The following is a 6,131-nucleotide window of genomic DNA, read 5'->3' as shown; positions in this document are numbered from 1 at the left end:
AGTCTACAAACCTAGCAGCACTTTATGGCGAATTAGGTCGTGTTCCCCTAAATATTTTCCGCAAATTCAATATGCTTAGATATTGGACAAACATACTTAAACAAAATGATAACTCTCTTGTTAAACAGTCTTACTTACTTCTCAAGTCTGACGCAGATGCTGGTCGCACTTACGGTAACAAAAATTGGGCGTTTTATATAAAGGATAATTTGTCAAGTCATGGTTTTATGTACATCTGGGAAAATCAGTTTAATATTGAAATACCTTTTAACGCTATCAAACAAAGAATAATAGACACATGTTTGCAAAAATAGTATACTGAGATTAATAACTCTGCTCGTTTACAGACATATTTCATATTTAAACATAATTTTGAATTAGAAAACTATTTAGATTTAGTACAAGAAAATAAATATAGAATAGCTTTAGCTAGATTTAGAACATCCTCGCATAATCTTTATATTGAAACAGGGAGATACGACAGTATACCGCGTGAACAGAGGTTATGCAAATCATGTAATATGAAACAAATCGAAACAGAATACCACTTCCTCCTTGTTTGTCCGCATTATAGAGATCTGAGAATGAAATATTTTAAACCGTATTATTGTCATTGGCCGTCTGTGTCTAAACTGGATAACCTTTTGTCGTCAAAATCTAATACCATTGGAAATTATTTATATTTGTAATGTTCCATTTGACTAATGTACTCTTCAGAAAAATGTTAAATCTGCCATTTTCTCACTGTATTGTATTGTTGTAATGGCTATAAACATTGTAATATGTTTTATGCTCAATAAAATTCGTATTCGTATTCGTATTCGAATAAGTAGACAGGATGAATCAGAGCTAATCGTTTAAAAAATGAGTTAGGATCTCTATGATACACATTCACCAATGCTGATCAGAAAAAAAAACAGAAACTTGATTCATAATTCAATAAATTCTTTCCTTCTTTGATTTCTATGGAAAACCTTGGATCAAGACCAGTTAATAAAACATAAAACATGTGTGTGCGTGTTTTAGTAACTTGTATGTTTGTTTTAAGTTTGTTAAATTGCTCGGATTGCCTGTCAAATACAGTATTGTTTAGTTTATTAGTTTATTATGTTTTAAAGAGTAAACTTCTAGGCATGAAAGTTAAACAAAAGTACCGTTATGTGGACAAGAACAGCCAGTGAAAAAATGGGAATACATGTATCTTCACACAATTTTTGTTTTTCTCGAGGAAAACTATTATGTATACATGTGTTTGTGGGAAAGCTCGTTTATGAAATAATTCAATGTTTGGCGGAATTCAAAGTTTCAAAAGAAAAGAAATTTATTTAAATGTTTTCATTTTCTGTTACATGACAACACGAATTTCGCAACGTCATAAGCTAACATAATGGTTTTGTACAGAAATGTTTTATATCTTTACATGAATAATACTTCTATATAAATCTATAAAACAACGTGATTTAAAGAAAAAAACTGGCTACATGTTTTGTTGCTTTCTATGGAGTTACATGCGAGGAGTAACATGCGAGTTTAATTTCAGTGTATTACCTAAAGCAAAATATTAGATCAATGAAAAATTCATGACAAAGAATTATTGACTTAGGTCATGAATGACACGACTTTAGCTGATGTAAGGGAGGCAATCCAGTTTGAAGGGGATTGCTTTAACACAGTCAATAATTAAGGGAGAGAATTCTTGCAAATTCTCGTTAAAAGCTGACCATGTCGGGAATTTGTTTGTCACGCCGATAAGCATACCCGATTACGGAGGAAATTCGTCTACTGGAAAATTCAAGCGTAATGTTTGTTATTGTGTAAAAGTCGGTACTGTGAAAGGGAGTTTGAGGTAGCACAAGATGTTGGCATACCGACTATTTTGATGTTCAAAGAAGAAGTTGACAACGATTTGATGTATCCTGAAATGAGAACACTGAATTGAGGAAAATACTAGAATATTGTGGACTATGTTTCAAATACAACGTGGAAAATATCTCTGATTAGGTTGCTATGCATGCATTTACTCGGAAGTCAAATTATATGGTAATATAATTAACAATATAATTGCAATCATACGTTGTAAACAAACAAGTAATTTTTGTTGGATTTTTTCTAAACTTATTCCTTCTACGGTATTTTATATGTTTTGTTGTTTCTTTTTTCTTTTTGCAATTTCTGATACATATAAATTACTTAGATTCATAACTTTAGAAATGTTGCCCTTGACATTCGAACTTTCAACCTTGCGGTAAGTTACATTCCGGATGAACTAGTGATTAATCAAGGGAACCAACACTAAAATTCTCATAATAATTCAATCACTATTTCTTTCCCTTTGAACACAATTTATCCGCCAACGAATACATAGAACAGTCTATTGAATTTAGAGACTTACCCTAAGCCTACTTTATACATGGGAAACAATCTAATTGTTGAGTGAACACCGTTTGGCAATTGTTATATCAATGCAGTGGAAAAGTATACTATCTATGTTTTCTTTGATTTTCTCATATTTCTAAATATGTTTCCCCTTTGACACACATATATATGGGTAACAGAGATTGTTCTCTTTCTAGCCTTTTCAACATATTTTACCTTGTGAAATTATGTGGATTTTGCCCTTTTAAAAATCGTCTGTTGACAAATTTCACGACAAAAATGTCACCCTTTCCTAAGGACTTTAATTGATTTGATCATTACATAGTTTTCTTTCAGACTGCTATTCCTTGTAGTAATTAAACATGCTTTTTTCATGGCTAGAGTTACTATCTATAGTCACATAAGCCTGCAATAAAGTCTTAGCGGAGTTGTCTCCATTTTTCCAACTAATATACCCAGGTTCAGTTTTTTTTTCAGCTCAAATAACTCTTTTTCAGAAAATGATATTTTAATTATTTTTCTGACTGTGTACTTCGATGCAGTTAGCTACACATATATCTAAAATACGCTGTGCCTACTTGAAGTTGGTACTTTTGTTCCACTGCATATAGATTTTTTACAAAGGTAGATTACAAAGTCTAGATTAATGATAAACACCATTATACAAGGACCTGTACCGTTGAAGAATATTCCAAGACACATTTATCAATAAATCAGATCCAAATCAATAAATCAGTTACAACTCAAATTATCGAACAGAAATTTACAATTCCCTAAATGTCAATTAGCATTTCACTATTATACAGCACACCATAATAAAGTATGCAACTATCAATTTTATTGACATGTATGACTATACAAACCGTATACACATGTTCCAACACATATGGTAAAAAAATAAAAACATCATTTGTTATACACCAAGCCAAATATGGTTTATGAGACACTGGTACAGATTTATGAGATTTCATAGAGTCTATATTTTTAAGTTATCAGATCACATTATTTTTGATGTACAGTAATTGTTCTTCTAGAGCCCGCATAATTCAAAATTAAAAAAACATCTAACGTGTGAGACATATTGTGCCAATGTTTGCACATAAATTGTCTAATATCATTACACTAATATAAACTAATATGTTGTTTTTTATATATTTTACGAGAAAATTTTTCGTATAATTTACTAAAATGTCACAAAAATCATCACTTAATCATACTTCCCTTTTTACTGGACAACTTTTATTCTTTAATAACTGTACACGAGACTTACATCATACACAACAGAACCAAAAACATAAAATATTGGTTATCTTGATACAATACTCGGATTTTGACTGATTTCTACAAAAGATATAATATTTCACATAATTTTCTTTTGCTTATAACCTATATTGTTAAATATGATTTCCTACATTTACTTTAACAACATAAACTACAAACTCCAACACAGTGTTACTTCCCCTTATCGGTACAGAATTTCAGCCGAGTTATATTTTTCAATATTTTAATTTTGTTGTACAAAGTTTTTATCTTAGTAGTTAAATATTATAAATTTGCTTGTAAAACGAGCAAAAAAAAAACCCTAAAAAATAATGCAGTAATACTAAAATTACGTCTTTTTCTGGTATAGTGAAGCGCAAATGCTAAAATGTGAACAATGAAATTACTTGAAGGTAGTTTGAGTAAAGTAAGAGAAATTGACAAAAGGCATACTGCAAAATATAGATACATTAGATACTTTCATTATGTTCTTAAAGGTTGTGACATAGATGTCAATTTGTTTGTAGATAAACTGATTATGGCAAGCACGTTGCCAAGCGTGTCGCCATTTTAGGATCACATGGTTGTACCATCGTCACGTGATTTACTGAAGGCAGGGATGATTGTTTGACAATATTCCTGCGCGGAGGTTGTATAACCTATCACAATGATATGTATACATTCTGCAAAAAATAAACAGTTACAACCATATACTGCCATATATATGACTTATGCTTGTAGGTCAAAGGTCAAGGTCACTAGTAAAGGTCAAATAAAAATTGTTTCCGCTCCATAACTTTTAAATGCATTGATGGATTATCTTAGTGGTACACATGAAACAAAGTGTCGTGTATAATGATCTATGCTTGTAGGTCAAGGTCACCAAATTTAAGTAAAAATCGTTTTTTTTTTTTTTTTTTGTTTCTTAGCTCCTACATGTCTTGAAGCATTTTAGTCTTAACACTGTTGCCAACAACCACAAGGGACGAACACTAACAAAGTTTTATACCCGTAGGATCGGTAACTGCGCCAGAAGCTGCTCAATAACAACTTCCGGAAATGTTCCAACCGGTCAATAAATGAACACAAATTGTAAAGGTGATTTAAAGTGTGTGTTTAGTTATAAACAGTCGTAATTAGAAACTACAAAAAAATCTAATCTTTTCAAGTACTATGTCTGCAGTTATATCAGCAGATGTTAGAAATGTCAGACATATACATTGCTCGGCGTTCGATTTGATTGTAGTTTGTCTGCAGTTGCTTTGCTTAATACTTCTTAAAATCATTCCATTGCATTTCAATATTATTAATGTTCAAGTCATATATACTATAAATAAAGTTCTGTTCAGATTTACCGGTTTATCTAAATGCTCTCTCAAATTGGTTTTTCTTCCTTAAATCTACTCTCATTTCAGAGAAAAAATAGTTCTTTAAGTAAAAAGTCTGTGGGGATGGGGTGGGGCAGGGGAAGAAGGGCTAGGCAAACACAAAGAGTAAAAGTGAATCAAAGTGTATGTATAATTATAAGGAGTCGTAATTAGAAACTGCAAAATAATACTCTTTTAATCATAAAGTACTATGTCTGCAGTAACATTAACATCTATCAGCAGATTTTGGAAAAAGGTAAGACATGTAGATTGGTCAGCGTTATTGTAGTAAGTCTGCATTGACCTTGTCTAATACTTTTAAAAATTATTCTTTAGTTTACTCATATATATAATTGATAAAATTATGTTGTTTTTGTTTTGTTGTTGTTGTTTTTTTGTCACGCTGGTTGTCTGATACCAAATGAGTAAGTGGAGGCAAGAATGCCTTATGTAGATCGTAAATACTAAATTAACAAAAAAAAATCCCTTACTCAGAATGGTTATTATTCTAAGACACTTCGAATCGTTTATAATTTATCCATGTTTACAGGAAGTATATTCTAAAAGCGTTTAATTACAACGAGCGTTGGTGTGTCAATGGTATTAATGTTCCTGTCCTACAGGAAGCAGAAGGGAATATTATAAGGTGAGTTGTATCTATGCAACATGCTTTCAAACAGATATAGTATTTCTTAATTTCTGAATCTGATGATCATGTACTTTTACGTTTAGTATGTATGTAAGCATTTCATATTTCAAACTCTCACAAAAAAATAAGTTTTAAAAATGGTTTATGAAAAAAGATGGCGATAAGACAGTATTACTGAGGTGAGCATTATTATAAATCTGCATTGACTAGTTTGACATTTAAAAGTGAACCTTCTTTACAATATGTTTGGTTATTTAAATGAATATCTTGCAAAATTCATATGTCAATAAGTTTGTACATTTAGTCATTTTCAGAGTACTCACTGTTAATGGATTCTTAAGAGAAACTATTTTTCGGGGTAGTCCCTTTAAGGGGTCATGTACGTGATACGATACTAACTAGGGGTTCATGTTATACGACTCATCATCCAATTTATCATCGCTACAAATGCGATTATAGTGCGTTATTATTTTTGATCC

The sequence above is a fragment of the Mercenaria mercenaria genome, chromosome 2 (assembly GCF_021730395.1).
Source record: "Mercenaria mercenaria strain notata chromosome 2, MADL_Memer_1, whole genome shotgun sequence".
In the NCBI taxonomy this organism is placed as follows: domain Eukaryota; kingdom Metazoa; phylum Mollusca; class Bivalvia; order Venerida; family Veneridae; genus Mercenaria; species Mercenaria mercenaria.
The sequence above is the reverse complement of the archived record's forward strand: the minus strand, read 5'-3'. Positions refer to the sequence as shown.